General features: G+C 53.5%; 1 protein-coding gene across 10 annotated transcripts in view; it reads left to right on the top strand.

Annotated features, from left to right (window-relative positions):
* LOC123369342 (maestro heat-like repeat-containing protein family member 7) overlaps positions 1-18,504 on the top strand; it is a 1,253,347-nt gene that overhangs the window by 46,642 nt on the left and 1,188,201 nt on the right. The window lies entirely within an intron of this gene.

The raw sequence follows: 18,504 nt of genomic DNA, 5'->3' as shown, positions 1-18,504 counted from the left end.
GGCATTGCCTTGTGGTTGGGGTTGCAGTGGGCTTGCCTGGGAGAGGAGGGGGCAGGGCTGGTATTTTTGCATTTGGAGGGTGGTAACCCTCCACTAGGGGCAGGATTTTTCAGCACTGCTCAGCTCAAAGGTTGGCCAGAAAAGGAGGATTCCGCTGGGTGCAAAATTTGGGGTTTCAAATTTTGTTTTTGTTCTGATGCAGAAGGAAAACGAGACCTTTCAAAGATGTTCATGATAAAACATGAGAAAGCCGCTGCCCAGAAAAGCCAATAGCCCAGTGGTTAGGGCCCTCACTGAGCACATGGGTCATCCAAGTCAAATCCTTGCTCTGAATCTAGTGCAGAAGGGACTTAGATCTGGGTCCTGACATCAGTGTCCTAACCAACGATCTATTCTCGGGGTGGGTCTCTCTCTGCTTCTGCCCAGAAGTTCCATTGTGGACCTAGAAAAGTTCAAGAAAACTGACAACGCTGCTGTGAAAAGGTTTGGCTTCAACAAACGGACATTTTCCAACACAAAAACATCGTGTCAACCAATTCCTGATTCGCTCAACCCAGCTGCCAGATTGTCAGGTTTGCTCCTCACGTCGAGTGCTGCACCCTTTGGAAAATTTAGCCTTTGGTTGGATGCCTCAATGGGAGCAAACCTCTGGTGAAAATCTGGGTTCAGTTGTGAATGGTGAGTGTTTAGATAGCTGGCCCCACATGAGAGACATTAATAGGACAGTTCAAATTAGAACTGGAAAAATATCTGGCAGCTCACAATTGTTTCCTACTGTGCATCTGGATAGCATTGTCTACTGCAGAGTGCCCGGAGGCATGAATCTTTGATCCCTACTCTCAGTTCTGCCACATGTGAGACTTTGGTCAAATCACTTAGCCTCTATACTTCAGTTTCTCCCATCTGTAAAGTAGGTATATAAAGACTTCCCTACTTCTTCATGCAATTTGCATCAATTAACGTATGTGAAGGGTCCTGAAGTGTGCTGACAGGGTGGCCACCTCCTAATCACCAGGGTGGCCACCTCCTAAGTAGCGGTGGCCCTACAAACAGCAGTGCCCTGCCTCAGTTTCCCCACTTGGTTCCTCAAATGAACTCCTGAAAGGGACTTTAACAAGTCCCTGACAAAAGCCCTCCTTCGGGACTGGTTTATTAACTTAAAGTTCAAAGTGAAACACAAAATTCTTCCCTCCTCCCTCCACAAAATTCTTAAGCTAGGCACAGCTCTGGCATCTCAGGGTCTTCCCTGCTTTAGCAGGTTATTCCCAGCCCTTTCTAGTTGGGGGAACTCCCCTGGTCTCAGGGTTTTCCCTGCAGGACCCTGTTCCACACACTGCAATTTCCCAGGCTTCCCCTTCACTCCACAGCTTCCTACTGCTTTATAGGGGAATCATCCGCACCCTCCCCCAACCCCCATACCCAGCTGTTTCTAATTAAACCCCATATCTCAGCCCAGATGTGGCAGACAGGGCTAACTGTATGGTTCAGGGTCCGGTGTAGTATCTTAGATTCCCTTGGCTAGCAAACAGAATACTGGGTAACAGCCGCCATCTGAGACACTATCTTACATGTGTGATCATAGGGAGATTGAGTCTGTGTTGCTCCATAGCGCGTTGCCTGGCGCTAAGTATATTTCTCTGGAAATTTAATCTTGTGGTTGTTCCCTTGGAAATCTCCAGCTTGGTTGCACCTTTCCCACTAAATTCTCAGAGGCAGAGTCCAGAAAACTGCTCATGCCTCCTAAGGGAGTTGGGTTTTTTTTTCTGATTGATTTGGAAGTGGGCAAGGGCTTCCTTTTTTATTGTTGTGTGGAGTATTTGCAAAAAAACCCAAAGAGAACAGGAACTCTCTTGGTTAGTGTTCCATCTGCTACTCATGCCCCTCCTGGGCTGAGAAATGTCTTGGCAACTGCTTGCTGGGCTATCTCTGCCGATGACAACTCAGGTTAGAACGAAAGAGCAGGTGAATTCTAAAACAATCTGGGGCCTGGCTGGAAGAGGGAATTGGGACCCAGGGCCCGATCCAAAGCTCTTAAATCAATGGATAGCTTCTCTGACTTCAGTGGGCTCTGGATCAGGTCCTGAGAGCTTGCCGTGTTGGTATGCCTGGTTCGAATGCTGTCTAGGGTATTGGTGCCTGTAGTCGGTCGGTCGGGGCTCGACCCTCCAGCGGGCAGGAGGGGAGCCACACCGACTCACTTCTGTTCGCCTGCTAGCTATTAGGAGTCACGGGGAACAACGTTAGATCGCCGGGCCCTCTGGTGCAGGGACCGGCCAACAGCGGTTCAATAAGCCCAGGCCCTCTGGAGCAGGGCGGGCAATAGCAGTTCAATAAGCCCTGGCCCTCTGGAGCAGGGCAGGGCAACAATAGCTCAGGTAGGCCCTGGCCCTCTGGAGCAGGGCGGGCAATAGCAGTTCAATAAGCCCTGGCCCTCTGGAGCAGGGCAGGGCAACAATAGCTCAGGTAGGCCCTGGCCCTCTGGAGCAGGGCGGGCAATAGCAGTTCAATAAGCCCTGGCCCTCTGGAGCAGGGCAGGGCAACAGCAGTTCAATAAGCCCTGGCCCTCTGGAGCAGGGCAGGGCAACAGCAGTTCAATAAGCCCTGGCCCTCTGGAGCAGGGCAGGGCAACAATAGTTCAGGTAGGCCCTGGCCCTCTGGAGCAGGGCGGGCAATAGCAGTTCAATAAGCCCTGGCCCTCTGGAGCAGGGCAGGGCAACAGCAGTTCAATAAGCCCTGGCCCTCTGGAGCAGGGCAGGGCAACAATAGTTCAGGTAGGCCCTGGCCCTCTGGAGCAGGGCGGGCAATAGCAGTTCAATAAGCCCTGGCCCTCTGGAGCAGGGCAGGGCAACAATAGTTCAGGTAGGCCCTGGCCCTCTGGAGCAGGGCAGGGCAATAGCAAGAGGCAGAGCTCAGGCCCTCAGGCAGGGCTGAGCAACAGTTCAGTCTGTAAGCCCAAGCCCTAGCTCAGGGCGGGCAGTAACAAGAAGCAGAGCTCAGACCCCCAGGCAGGGCTGAGCAGCAGTTCAAGTCCATAAAGCCCAAGCCCTCAGTCAGGGCGGGGCAGCAAAACAGCAGCTCTAGCTTAGACCCTCAGGCAGGGGCTGAGCAGCAATTCAAGTCTACAACGCCCAAGCCCTCAGTCAGGGCGGGGCAGCAAAACAGCAGCTCTAGCTCAAACCCTCAGGCAGGGCTGAGCAGCAACAGCCAAGTGCAAGCTGCTATGCTAGAGCGCTGGGTTGAGGGGGAGACTGCCACCCGTGAGTGGGGTGGCAGGGGGGACACAGGCCCACCCACTCCACTGTGTCCCAGCCCGGGGCCCTAGCAGCGGCGTGGACCCGCTGCAGTCAGTGGGGATCCTGGCCGCAACACACTGACATGGGCACATCAGTGCCCTCAGCCGGACAAGGGTCGGCTACCCCCGGGCTACAGTCCATCTCCCCCTCAAGGCCTACCTCGTCCGTCGCACCCGGTTCAGGCCAGTCGGTCTGCATCGGCTCTGGTGGAGGGCTTGGCGGCAGGTCCGGTAGCTCTTCTGGGAAGTTGGGCCAGGACGGCTCGGGCGGCTCCTCTGGGTAACAGCAGGGCCTAGGAGGCTCCTCCTCATAGCGGGCGCTCGGCAATCCTGGGGGCTCCTCCCAGTACGGGCTCCGGGTAGGCTCCGCGGGCTCCTCTGGGTAGTGGGCGAGGGGAAGCTCCGGCCAGGCAGGGCCGTTACCTTGGGCCGAGGAGGGCTCCCAGCCGGGAGCTCCCGCAGGCACGTCTGCTCCTGGCGGCGGCTGGGTGTTGACTGAGCTTGGGCATGCGCCTTTTCTACTTCCTGCCCCGCCCCTTGACTTCCGGGGGGCGGGGACTGGGGGCGGAAGTTCCGCCCACTGAGGTGTTGGCAGGGCAGCTCCCTCTGCCGGGCAGGAGGGGAGCCACACCGACTCACTACAGTGCCATATAGCCCTTCTCAGAGGGCAGTGGGGAGTGAGATTGGTGCCTCCTATCCCATGTCTAATGGGGCCACCGACAAGACGGGCAGTGCTGACCTCAAGTAATGAAAAATAGTAGAGTCTCTTTAAATGTGTGATAGTCGAGCCAACTAAGTTCTGTGCTGTCTCCCCTTTGATCATGTTGTTCCAGACATACAGATCTATCCATCATGCTGTCCTGTCTTTAAAATGTACCTGCCTGTTCCTTGTTATGTCTATGGAGTGTCCTTGTATCAGGCTGTCCAGGTGCCATCTTGGCACAAGTTCCTCTGTGTGTGTGTGAACGCACCTGCTTCTAACAACCCTCTTCTCACCAATTTCTGTGAGTGAGGCCTGCCTCTGGCTCACAACCCAGCTTTTGCTTAGCAATGCCTGGAAGTACTTTGGTTCAGGCTTCAGGCCTCAGACTAGACCTCTGACACAATAGTATATATTTCAGGGCCTCCTCTTACTACACCCCCTGGCCACACTGCAGCTGAGAGCAGCCTCCGAGCCTGGGCAGGCAGATTCGTGCTAGCTCCACTCGAGCAAGCACGCTAAAGATAGCAGCGTGACGTTGCCGCTGCAGCTGGGGCTGGCCCCCTGAGTTTGGACCCACGTGTTCAGATGGGCTTGACTCAAGCAGCTCATCTGAGCCATAACGTCCACACTGCTATTGTTAGCTATGCTGGCTGGAGCAGATCTAGCCTGAGTCTGTGTGTCCCGGCTGCCGTGTAGACGTGCCCTCTGAGACTTGCCTCGGGCTTTAATGGGGTCTTCTCACTCTTCCTCAGACCTACCAGGGCTGTGCGTTTTCATCCCACATAGCTCCAGAGCGCCTCTGTGATGAACGTGTGGTCACGACTGCACAGTCAGCCTGGAGCTTTGCCCACTTTGTGTTAGCTAGAACAGAACGGGTAGGTGGTGCCTGGTAAGGTAACCAGAAGTGCAGCTCCGTGTGGCATGCAGCGGGCACTAGAGGGCAGCAGCGGTGTTTAGTACAACGCCCTCACCAGCACTTCCTCTAAATCTGACTCAGAAGAACTTTCTGAACGAGAGCCCGGGGTCAAAATCAATGGCCTAGAGGAGTCCAGCCTTCAGGCAGGCTCTGATTGACAGCCTGGCTAATGGGCTATTCATTATGATCAGAAGAGTCTTTACAAGGAAAATGTACTCATCTCTCGGGGCACTCCCGAGCCTGCTTTCCCAGCCCAGGCTGTACACTTCAACTGCAGGAATGCGGCCCCTACCATGTGCTAGCGCCCTGGCTCCCACGCAGTGCTCCGCACCCCCTTGCTGGCAGGCTGCTGAGTGCTGCCTGGTCACCCCATGTTGGCTTCATCTCCTTGGCCCCTCCCCTGGTCTAAAAACATTACAGTTGGGTTTGGGCCGCTTTATAACATGGATTTTAAAGTTTCTTTTTGAGGGGTGGGGGGAGTGGGTTTCAAAACCAGAAATCAATTGAAAATGTCCCCCCAAAAATCATCAAACAATTAGAATTGCGTGGGCACCAGAGGGAGCTGAGCTCCATCTGCCTCCTGCCTTGTCTATACACAAACCTGCACTGATTTATTTGAAGCAGTTTGGTTAAATTGTTGCAAACCCTGTGTGGACCCTCTTATTAGGCTTGAGTGGCTTATTTTCTTTTATCTTAAGTCTGTCCCTAATGGATTTAAACTAAACCACAATAAGCCAAACCTGCTTTAAACTGAAATAATAGAGTCCGCACAGCCTTTGCATTGGTTTAATGAAACTGGTTTAAAATCACACCTTTAGGGTATGTCTACACTACGGGATTATTCTGATTTTACAGAAATCGATTTTTGGAAACAGATTATATAAAGTCAAGTGCACGCGGCCACACTAAGCACATTAATTCAGCGGTGTGCATCCATGTACCGAGGCTAGCGTCGACTTCCGGAGCGTTGTACTGTGGGTAGCTATCCCATAATTCCTGCAGTCTCCACCGCCCATTGGAATTCTGGGTTGAGATCCCAATGCCTGATGGGGCCAAAAATGTGTCGTGGGTGCTTATGGGTAAATGTTGTCAGTCAATCCTCCCTCCGTGAAAGCAACGGCAGACAATCATTTCGCACCCTTTTCCCTGGATTGCCAGGGCAGACGCCATAGCATGGCAACCATGGAGCCCGTTCAGCCTTTTTTCACTGTCACTGTATGTCTACTGGGTGCTGCTGACAGACGCAGTACTGCAGCGCTACACAGCAGCATCTCCTTGCCTTTTGCAAGTTAGCAAAGATGGTTACCAGCCCTACTGTACCGTCTGCTGCTTTGCAAGTTGGCAATGATGGTTACCAGTCATACTGTACCATCTGCTGCTGTCATGGGTGCTCCTGGCCAGCCTTGGTGAGGTCGGTCGGGGGCGCCTTGACAAAAATGGGAATGACTCCCCAGGTCGTTCTCTTCTTTAAGTTTTGTCTAATGGAGAGTCAGTCCTGCCTAGAAAATCAGGCAAGCCTATTAAAGAACCAGAGAGGCAAATGGCTGCTCTGGGTCAGAGCCCCAGACATCCCGCAGAAATGATGAGCTGCATGCTATTCTAGGGGGTGCCCCTGCAACAACCCAACCCATTGCTTCTCTCCTCCCCCACCCCTCCTGGGCTACCGTGGCAGTTATCCTCCCATTTGTGTGATGAAGTAATAAAGAATGCAGGAATAAGAAACAACATTAACTTTATTGCAAGCAGAGCTCAAAGGGGGGAGAGGAGGACAGTTGGCTTACAGTGAAGTAGAGTGAACCACCATTCTGCACTTGCTCAGCCTATAGCTGAAAATGGGAATCTATAACAAGCACTAGGATAGAAGCACAGGCAGGGCTGAATCTCCATTTGTGTGTGTGCCTTTGGTTGACGCTGGTAAAATACAAAATGTCCCAGGATATATATGTTGGGGGACAGTTCTAAACGGCAGCTTAATTTTTTTATTTGCAGCAAAATGTAGAAGTCTAAGTATCTGATTGTGAGCCCTGGTAGCAAGGAGTAGGCTGGGGTAGGCGCGACCGCACGGTGCTGCTGACTGGGAGAGCAGCCTTGAGGCAGAAGCATCCAGGTGGCATGATATTCCAGGCAGGACTGAATATCCATTAGACAAAACTTAAGGAAGAGAATGACCTGGAGTCATTCCCATTTTTGCCCAGGCGCTCCTGGCCGACCTCACTGAGGTCGGCCAGGAGCACCCACGGGACGATGATGACGGATATCAGTCCTACTGTACCGTCTGCTGTCGGCAAGGCAAGGGGATGCTGCTGCATAGCGCTGCAGCACCGCGTCTGCCAGCAGCATCCAGTAGACATACGGTGACAGTGAAAAAAGGCAAGAAACGATATTTTTCCCTTTGCTTTTGGGGGGAGGCTGACAAAATATACCCTGAACCACCCGCGACAATGTTTTTGACCCTTCAGGCTTCGGGAGCTCAGCCCAGAATTCAAATGGTTTTCAGAGAGTACGGGAACTGTGGGATAGCTACAGTCGTCAGTCGCCCCTTCCTCCGTGAGCGTCCATTTGATTATTTGGCTTTCTGGTACGCTTGTCTCAGCTCCTTAAGTTTCACACAGCACTGTGTTGAGCCCCTGTTGTGGCCTCTGTCCATCATGCCCTTGGAGATTTTTTCAAATGTTTTGGCATTTCGTCTTTTGGAACGGAGTTCTGATAGAACAGATTCATCCAGGGCCGCCCAGAGGATTCTGGGGGCCCGGGGTCTTCAGCGGCGGGGGGCCCTTCCATTCCGGGACCCGCCGCCGAAGTGCCCCGAAGACCCGCGGCTGGAGCCCCCTGCCGCCGAATTACTGCCAAAGCGGGACCCGCCGCCGAAGTGCAGCCCGGTCTTAGGCGGTAATTCGGCGGCGGCAGGGGGGCGGCAGGCGGCGGGTCCCGGAACGGAAGGGCCCCCCGCCGCCGAATTACCGCCGAAGACCGGGCTGCACGTCGGCGGCGGGTCCCGCTTCGGCGGTAATTTGCCAGTGGGGGGTCCTTCCGCCCCGGAGCGGAAGGACCCCCCGCTGGCGAAGACCGGGAGCGAAGAAGCTCCTGCGCCCTCTTGCCCCGCGCCCTCTGGGCGGCCCTGACCCTATCCACCCCCCAGAACACCCACAATCCAACCCCCCCATTCCCTGCCCCCTGACCGCTCCCCCACCTCCGCCCTGACTGTCCCCAGGACTCCCTGCCCCTTAGCCAACCCCCCCCGGCCCCAGCCTCTTACCCCCGGCTCCCTCCTCACCCGGAGCCTCAGCGCCTCGGCTGAACAGCTGCAGCGTGTCTCCGGCGGGGCCTGAGCTCCGTCCCGCTCAGAGCCGCGTGGTGAGGGGGCGGGGCTGCGAGCTCCACGCCGAGCGGAGGGAGCTGAGCTCAGCCCGGAGCTCCCAGCCCCGCCACCTCACCACGCGGCTCTGAGCGGGGCGGGGCTCAGGGGCCCCGCCGGAGACACGCTGCGGCGCTGTCTGAGGACGCCGCTCAATGCGCTAAGGCTCCAGGAGAGGGGCGGAGGCGGGAGCCTCAGCTGTTCTCTTGGGGGCCCCTGCGGAGCCCGGGGCAAATTGCCCCCTTTGCCCCCCCCTCTGGGCGGCCCTGGATTCATCTCCCCATACAGAGATCAGATTCAGTATCTCCCATACGGTCCCTGCTGGAGCTCTTTTTTGATTCTGGGACTGCATGGTCACCTGTGCTGATCAGCGCTCCACCCTGGGCAAACAGGAAATGAAATTCAAACGTTCGCAGGGCTTTTCCTGTCTACCTGGCCAGTGCATCCGAGTTCAGATTGCTGTCCAGAGCAGTCACAATGGTGCACTGTGGGATAGCTCCCGGAGGCCAATACCATCGAATTGCGGCCACACTAACCCTAATTCGAAATGGCAATACCGATTTCAGCGCTACTCCCCTCATCGGGGAGGAGTACAGATATCGATATTAAGAGCCTTTTATATCAAAGTAAAGGGCTTTGTTGTGTGGACGGTTGCAGGGTAAATTTGGTTTAACGCTGCTAAATTTGAGATAAACTCATAGTGTAGACCAGGCCTTAGTTAAACTGCTTGTAGACAAGCCGTCAGCCAAAGGTTGGGGAAGGGTGAGTGTGAGATGAATTGCAGCTTACTTTACAAACAGATCTTGCAACAGCCCAGCATGAGGCAGGTCTTACCCCATTAAATAAATGGGGAAACTGAAAGAGAGTTGGTGATTCTCCCAGGATTGCACAGCTGCTGTGCCACAAGGCTGTCAATAAAGCTCAGGAGTCCCTGGCTCTGACCACTAGATGCACTGGGCCTAATTCACTATAGCCCAGCACCAGGCATTGTCCTTTGCACCAGTGCAAAGGGTGTAAAACACTGCTGAATCAGAATGCCAGGATTTTTCACAGGTACAAAGGCCCACCCAAGGTGCAGAGCACTGGAAAATCAGGCCTGCTGCCAATGGAAAGGTGCAGCTTCTTGTGGACTGATCTGCAGGGATTCACCTCTCCAAAGCCAGGGCAGGGGCAGATGCTATGCAGAGGAAGTGGGGACAGGCTCTGTTAGCAGCTGGCAGCAGGGTGGAACAGCACGAATTGTGTTGGCCCTGTTCAGACTCTTACAATGAATGAATGCATGGCTAAGGCAGGGCAGGGAAACACCCACGAGTCAGGACATTCAGAAGTTAAAGGTTCCCAGAGCAATCTTAGTTCAGCTCCAGCACATGTATTGTCTACATTAAAGCACACCCTGAACTGCAGACACTGTCAACAAAACACTCCACCTAGGCAACGCAGTGGGAATGATGCATGGTGGGGGCACCAACTTGGCTTCTGTGTTCTGTGCATGCAACACTGAGGCCAAACGTTTAATGAGAAAGAGCCTGGCTTGTAGGTGAATGGGGATGCTGAGGGCGAAAGGCCTGGCTTGTACCCAGTTGTTGGATTGATATAACTCTTTCAGTAAGGGGGTGATTTTTTGCCAAAATAGTTAGTGGCACAAGACCTTGTGTGGATGCAGTTATTCTAGTATCAAGCTGCCTTATATTGGTATAGTTATTCCCCTTCCTGTACAGGATTAAGGTATACCAACATGAAGCACCTCTGTACCAGCTTAACTGCATCCACACTAGGGGCGTGGTGCCGTGTCAACTCTACAGATATAGTTAAAGCAGTTCAGCTTGTCTGTGTAGAGAAGCCCTTAGCTGAGATTGCTGCAGTGAATGTTGCAGACATTTGGATTTCATTTTATTTTTACCCCCACTACAAATTGGACCCTCAGTTATTTAACAGAGTTTGAGCAAATCTCACAGCCCACAGCCTGAGATTTCTCATGCTGCCCCATTTGTCTGGGGATCAGCACCATTCCAGGCAGTCGACTCTCATGAAAATGCAGAAGGATATCCCCCAGTGCTCAAGAAGTTCAGACGATGGAAGTGGAAAGGAAATGTCCTATCGTGTTGTATTTCACTCTCTGCTCCCACCCTCGCCCTGCACTGTGCTGGACGCTGGAATTGATTCTGCTCTCTCTGCTTTCCAAAGGGGAGGAGATACCTCCTGGAGATATCTGCTAATTCCTGCCAGACTTTACATGCAACGGCATCCCCCTCAGAACAGGGCGGGATCAATGACAGCCTGGGCTATTGGATGGCCAGCTGCAGCCTTTGGGAAGTGAGTTGCTGGACTTGAGCACCGTACCCTATGGCCAGGTGTCCACATTACAGCAGTCACCAGTGTGAGGGGCACTAGCTGCCTGGCCTACCCAGCAAAGTTCAAGACAGCTCTTTTCTCACCCAGGGCTGCGAGGCACAGTGCAGGGAGCAGTGTGAGGGAAGCTTGCCCCGCTCTGCCAGGGCTGTCTCAGTTCTGGAGACTAATAGACGTCTCCATTGATCCAGCACTTTTCAGCAGCACCAAGTTCACAGGCAACAGGTACAAGCTGACGTGTGGGTGTTAGCAGCACGTCTGTCCTGGGCTGCCACTGGAGAGCGAGCCAGAAGCATTGTGTACTATCAATGCTGCCTGGCAGATGGGCAGGATTAATGGCTGGCACAAACAACACTGCGTACTAGCAAGTAAACCTTGCCATTGGCATGAGCCTGTGGAAGCCACAGCCTTGGGATCACTGGTAGAGATGATCCCCTCCGAGGAAGAAAACTGCTGGGCACAGGTATCAGTATCAACAGGACAACAGCCCCTCCCCAGCCACGCCATGAAATGTCACTTTGCAATGCATTTGGCAGTGATATAACGCTGGCCCTCAGAAAATTCTTTGTGGCCTCAGTTCCTTTGTGTAAGCAGCTGCCTCTGCTCCTTCCTGGTCAGGGTGACAGGGTGAACAAAGCATAAATAGCCTAAATAGCAAGATTAGAGTAATCAAAAGTGTGACTGTGCAGAAAGAAGCAAACACTTTAATTATGCAGTGACTAATCTGCAAAGTGCAAGACTCACTCAGCTGGTACAATGACATCAGCAGAACATTAAGCTCCATAGATCTCTGGTTGGTGGAAAGAATATGAGTACCTCTGGGAGCAAGGGACAATGGAAAGCAGCAGGGCAGCACATGCTTGATTTCTGCCTCCGGGACCCCATCTTTAGGAAAAAGACATTGTAGAGTGGAGAAGCTTGGGAGCCATCCCTGCCCACCTCCATCCCTCTTTTGTCTTGAAGATGAGATATTGGAGGCACAGACCATGTGTCAGCAGGAGCTGGAGGAGGTGGGAAGGAGAGGGGTTTAAATATTGACTCCCATCGTTCTGAAGACATCCTAGATGGGGAGAAGTGGATTTTCTGTTTGGTGGTATGTGGACATAGCACCTTGATGGGTGCATGGCACTTGGGCACCCAATTCCCAGGAGCCACTCAATGGAAACAAGGCTTATGCATGGTGTCATTTTAACTGGAGATGCCAGGTCTTCTCTACCTGTTTGTAGGAGGCCCCAGGTGATCTTGGACCCCTGTCCTGGGAACAGGAGACTCCCTCTTCTCAGCAATGTTTGTACTTCCCAGGTGGCAGGAAGAAGCAGAAGTCACAAGCTGGAAATTATGAGCCATTCCAGGGAATTTGTATAGATCTGGGTGACTGCTGAAATCATCCCAGTTTAGTTCCTTTCCTGTGGCCCTCCTGTGTTCACTTTCTCCCTCTCCTGTATCCAAGTGTTACTTAGGCACATAAACGCTCTCTCTGGCACACAAACGCTCTCATTGTTTGCAGGGGAAAAGGCATGAGATTAGATGCTAGCTGCTGAAGGACCCCAGCCAAGGCTAGTAAAAAATCAAAGCGGCAAACGGACGCTACAGAGCCTGCCACCACTGCCCCACCAGTGACCATGGACTCTGATGATGGGACAGTGTCGACGGCCAGTTCCTCGGCGATGTTCGCGGACGGGGAAGATGAGGAAGGGTTTGTGGAGGACGAGGCAGGCGACAGCGCTTACAACGCTGGTTTCCCCGACAGCCAGGATCTCTTCATCACCCTCACGGAGATCCCCTACCAACCCTCCCCGGCCATTAACCCGGATCCTGAATCAGGGGAAGGAGCAGTCGGTAAGTGCTTTAACCATGTAAACTTTTATTCTTAATATAACAGGAATCTGAAGTATGTGAAAAGGAGGTCTCTCTATATATGGGGATAGAACAGAAATCCTCCTGGGAGATCTCCACGAAGCTCTCCTGGAGGTAATCGAAAAGCCTCCGCAGGAGGTTCCTGGGGAGAGCTGCCTTATTGGGTGCTCCGTGGTAGCACACTTTTCCGCGCCAGGCTTTCATGAGGTACTCAGGGAGCATTGCCTCCCCGAGCACGGCTGCGTAGGGCCCTGGTTTGTGCTGGCTTTCACGCAGCATGCGCTCTCTATCTCCTTCAGTGACCGTCCTCAGGGTGATCTCGCTCGGAGACTCCTGCATCTAATTAGGGGAATTACTGTAATGTTACGCCTGGTCCAAAGTATTTTTAAAAAATCTCCGGACAGACGGCATAGCAGAGACTCAGCACGCTGCTGCGTGACGAGCGTAACGGAAAGCCAAAGAATCAAATGGACGCTCATGGAGGGAGGGGGGACTGGAGGACTCAAGCTATCCCACAGTTCCTGCTGTCTCCGAAAAGGATTTGCATTCTTGGCTGAGCTCCAAATGCTTCTGGGGTCAAAAACAGTGTCCGCGGTGGGTCAGGGCATAGCTCGGCAATTTACGCAGCCCCCCACCCACCCCCAGAAGTGAAAGGGAAAACAATCCTCTCTTGACTCTTTTACATGTCACTCTATCTTTACTGAATGCTGCAGATAGACGCGATGGTGCAGCACTCAACACCAACATCCTTGTCCCCCGCCCCCCCCGCCATGGGTGGCTGATGGTACAAAATGACTGGTACCCGTCCTCATCATCAGCCTATTGGCACATGGGGCAGTGCAAAAGGACTGGTAACCATGCCGACTACCATCTGTCAGGTTCCCCAGTGTCAGGTGAACCTAATTTTTCATGGTAGATGGTGCAATATGGCTGGTAACCGTCTTCATCATAGCAACAGGGGGCTGAGCTTCATCAGCCCCCAACCCTTCATGTGTAAAGAAAAGATTCAATTGCCCCTGGACTAGCAGCAGGATGCTGGGCTCCTCTCCACCACACTCCTTAATGACCTATTTAGACTATCATAGCAACTAGAGGCTGCCTTCCACTCATTTCTCACTAACAAGTCACTGTGTCTTATTCCTGCATTCTTTATTACTTCATCACACAAGTGGGGGGACAATGCTATGGTAGCCCAGGAAGGCTGGGGAAGAATGGAATGAACAGGTGGGGTTGTTGCAGGAGCACCCCCCGTGAATAGCATACAGCTCATAATCTATGCAGGATCTGACACAGAGCAGCTGTGCTCTCTGGTTCTCTGATACAGTGGTTCTCTAGTACACTTGCCCATATTCTAGGCAGGACTGATTCTATTTTTAGATACCAAAAAGGAGGGATTGACTCAGGGAGTCATTCCCAATTTTGGCTTTTGCGCCCCTGGCTAAGAGCAGCCAGGGGCACTTATGACAGCAGCAAATGGTGCAGTGCAAAAGGACTGGTAACCATGCCCATCTTATTACCACTTTATGGTGTGGTAGATGGTACAATATGGCTGGTAACCATCTCTGCTCTCATGCAAAAGCAAAAGCATGCTGCTGTGTAGCACTGCTGGACCGCCTCTGTCAGCGGCATCTAGTACACATACGGTGACAGGCAAAAAAGGCAAAACAGGCTCCATGGTTTCCACGCTGTGGCGTCTGCCAGGGCAATCCAGGGAAAACGGGCTTGAAATGATTGTCTGCTGTAGCTTTCCCGGAGGAAGGGATGACTGATGACATTTACCCAGAACCACCCGCGAAAATGGTTTTTGCCCCATCAGGCACTGGGATCTCAACCCAGAATTCACAGAGACAGGTTAGACTGTGTTCATTCTTCGCAAAAATTTATCTTGGCAAGGAATTCACTCCCTTTTTCCCATCACACAGCTTGGACTGTCTCCAGACCCGCCACAGCATCCCCCTCACAGAGGCTGGCAAAGATTAGGCGGCGAAATAAAAAGACACGGGACGAGATGTTCGCTGAACTTATGGGGTGCTCCCGAGACGACGCGGACCAGCAGAGCCAGTGGAGGGAGACCCTCTCTCTGTACCAGCGTTCACACAGCGAACGGGAGGAGAGGTGGCGTGAGGAAGACAAGCAGGCGACTCAAACGCTGCTTGGACTAATGAGAGAGCAAACGGACATGCTCCTGCGCCTTGTGCATGTTCTGCAGGACCTCCGGCAGGAGGACAGAGCCCCCCCAGCAGTGTATCTGCAACCGCCCTCCCCCGCCACAAAGTCCCATACCCCCCTCACCCAAAATAACCAGAAGGAGGGGCGCCAAAGGCCGTGTAAACTGTCACTGCACCCCAGCAGAGTGCTCAAGTACCCAAAAGCTGTCATACCCTACATTTTGAAAAGTCCTTTCCTTCCCTCCTCACCCAAGCCCCCATCCCAGTTTCATCCCATAACTGTCTAGTTGATAATAAAAAATACTTTTCTGTTAATTACTGTTTCCGTCATGTTCTTTTAGAGGAGACTGTGTTTGAAGGGGGGGAAGGGGGTTGGTAATTTGACAGGACAATCACCTTTACCACAGTACAGACACGGGGGCAGGATCAGCAGCAGGTCACACACACACTGCAGTCAGTACGCACCCTGGTCGGTATGGGAGGTGGTTTGCAGGTTCTGTGTGGGTGGGGGGATACGTGACTTTGTAGCGGGGGAGGGGGATTACAGATCTCATGCAACGGTCCCTGTCCTGGACCACAGAGCCACGCAACAGAGGAATCTGTATCCGTCCTCCCCCGCCAAAAGGCCACATAGCCCCCGCACACAGAGTCCCAAAAAGGAGGGATGGCAGGCTCCGTTGAAACATCCAGTCCGGCACTGCAGACCGCTCTGGGAGCAGGAGCCTGTCATTCCTCGAGTTTACAGGCGGTCTTTACATCACTGCACACCCTACCCAGCACAGTCCGTGTCCCAGTTTCAACCCTGTAACGCAAAGTCATCAATAAAGAAACCTTTGTAAAGTTACAGTGGAACATGTATTTTATTTTTAAACGTGTGTTGGAAGTTGGGGAAGCGGGGTGGGCGGGGTATGTAACTGCAGATGCTAGTCAACAGTCACTTGGTAAAGAAACAGGGGCAGCTTCAGCTTCTCTGTAAAGAAACTGAACAGTCACAGGTCACGCTGCTCGCTGGTACTTGAAGAGTTCCTTGTCGCAGTGCAAGGCGCCTGCATAGGGCTTCACGAGCCAGGGCATTAGCGGGTAGGCTGGGTCCCTGACGATCACTATAGGCATCTGCACATCCCCAAGACTTATTTTGTGGTCCGGGAAGAAACTACCTTCCTGCAGGCGTCTAAACAGAGCAGAGTTCCTGAAAACACGCACGTCATGAACTTTGCCTGGCCACCCGACGTTGATGTTGGTAAAACGTCCCCCATGGTCCACCAGTGCTCGCAGCACCATTGAAAAGTAGCCCTATTTCTCAGCAGCTCACTGTGGAAGAGGTGGACGATAAGGTGCGAGGAGTTGACAACGGCCATAACTGCAGCGGGATCCGTGCTCAAAGTGCTGTGGCGCCCGCGCTGTCACTGAGCAGAAAAGTGCACAAACAGATTGCCCGCAGGCGCTTTCAGGGAGGGAGGGAGGGAGGGAGGGCATGATTGACGGTTCAATGATGACAGTTACCCAAAACCACCCTCGACACATTTTTCCCCCCAGCATGCATTGGGGGGAAATCCCAGGATTCCAATGGGCAGCGGGGAGTGCGGGAACTGTGGGATAGCTTCCCACAGTGCACCGCTTCCAAAGTCGACACTGGCCCCGTTACTGTGGACTCACACAGTCGAACTAGTGTATTTAGTGTGGATACACAACTTCGACTTCATAAGGTCGATTCCACAAATTCGAATTAAGTTGATTCGAAATAGTCTTGTAGTGTAGACGTACCCTAAGGATGGCGGTATTAGCTTCATATGGGAGGGTTGGGGAGGGGTGTGTGCATGTGTGCACACGAGTGTGTGTCTGTGTGAGCAGGGGTGAGCTGGAGCCGGTTTGCACCGGTTCGCACGAACCCGTTGTTAAATTTAGAAGCGGTTTTAGAACCGCTTGTTAACTAGCTTCCCTGCGAGGGAAGCTTTGATGGGCTCTGCCTGGGAAGCCTGTAATTCCTCCTCCCGGCCGCCGGGGGGCGCTGCGCTGTGCTGCGAGAGCCATGTGAGCTGCCTCCTGGCCCTGTAGCTGCTCCTGCTCTTTGGACCTCTGGGCCTGGGGCTCCTGCTGCTGCTGCCTGGTGAGTCCCCGGCTGCTCCTGCTGCTCCCAGCCCCTCCCCCCCCCGTGTGAGTATCTGCGCCCCTCCCCCGCCTTCCCTGCCCACAGCCAGCCCCTGCCCGCAGCCAGCCCCTGCCCACAGCCGCCCTCTGCCCGCAGCCACCCCCTGCCTGCAGCCAGCCTCTGCCCACAGCCGCCCACAGCCACCCCCTGCCCACAGCCACCCGCAGCCCGCCCGTCTGCATCACCTGCCCACAGCCAGCCCGTGTCACTTCCTGCCTCCAGCTAGCCCTGCCCCACGCCCCTATCTGCAGCCAGCCCCACATCCACTGGTGCCCTGCAGTTCCCAGGGCAGTAACCCTGCACACCTGCTTTAATGAAGGGGGGGGGGGGGCAGGGAGCAGCTGGGACCCACACATGTGCACACCCTAGAGTGACCAGACAGCAAGTGTGAAAAATCGGGACGGGGGTGAGGGGTAATAGGAGCCTATATAAGAAAAAGACCCAAAAATTGAGACTGTCCCTGATCACCACCCACACATGTGAAATGGAGCTCATTTCTAGTTCAGCCCCATCTTTTTAAAAAAGAACTTTAGGTAGGGTTAAAATACATCTGTATTTTCCTGGACATGTCAGGCTTTTCGGTTCTTAATCACCTCCTGAGAAAATATGGATGTATGGTAACCCTATTGGTACAAAAAATACATGCTGTCGCACATCCCTTAAATCAGAACTTTTTATAGGGAACCCGTTGTTAAGATTTTGGCAGCTCATCACTGGGGAGGGGCCGGGAGGAAACATCCTCGTGGGACCAGGGGCTGGGGCAAATTGCCCCACTTGCTGCCCCTGAATTCGCAGCCCCCCGCCCCCTTACCTTGCTGGCAGCCCAGAGCTCAGCTGAGCTGCCCAGCTGCTGGCCATGCTGCGGCTCTGCGGGGTGGGGGGAAGCGGGGGAGAGCCCGGGGGAGACATCCTCATGGGGCCAGGGGCCCTGCAGGGCCTGGGCCAATTGCCCCATTTGCCCCTTCCCCTTCCCTCCCATCTGGCCAGCCCTGGAGCTTGCAGCAGCGCCCCCTCCCACCCCACTGGCCGGGCTACTCAAAAAGCGGCAGCAGGCAGCGACTCCCGAGCTCAGCTGAGCTGCCCAGCTGGTGCCTGCGGCTGGCCACGCTGCAGCTGGCCACGCTGCAGCTGGGGGGAAGCGGGGGAGGGGCCAGGGGAGCCTGCCGCTGCACGTTGACTGGATGTTTTCAGAGAACTATTTACGATAACTCCAAAATCTCTTTCTTGAGTGCTAATTTAAACCCCATAATTTTATATGTATAGTTGGGATTATGATTTCCAATGTGCATTACTTTGCATTTATCAATATTGAATTTCATCTGCCATTTTCTTGCCCAGTCCCTCATTTTGTTTAGATCCCTTTGTAGCTCTTCGCAGGCTGCTTTGGATTTAACTATCTTGAGTCATTTTGTATCATCTGCGAATTTTGCCACCTCACTGGTTACCGCTTTTTCTGGATCATTTATGACTATGTTGAACTACACTGGTCTCAACACAGATCCTTGGGGGACCCCGCTATTTACCTCTCTCCACTGTGAAAACTGGCCATTTATTCCTGTCCTTTGCTTCCTATCTTTTAACCACTGACTCATGAGAGAACCTCCCCTCTTATCCCATGACAGCTTCCTTTGGTTAAGAGCCTTTGGTGAGGGACCCAGTCAAAGGCTTTCTGAAAGTCCAAGTACACTATATCCATTGGATCACCCTTCTGCACA

The sequence above is a fragment of the Mauremys mutica genome, chromosome 4 (assembly GCF_020497125.1).
Source record: "Mauremys mutica isolate MM-2020 ecotype Southern chromosome 4, ASM2049712v1, whole genome shotgun sequence".
NCBI lineage: Eukaryota > Metazoa > Chordata > Testudines > Geoemydidae > Mauremys > Mauremys mutica.
Note: the sequence above shows the minus strand (reverse complement) of the source record. Positions and strands in the feature narration are given on the sequence as shown.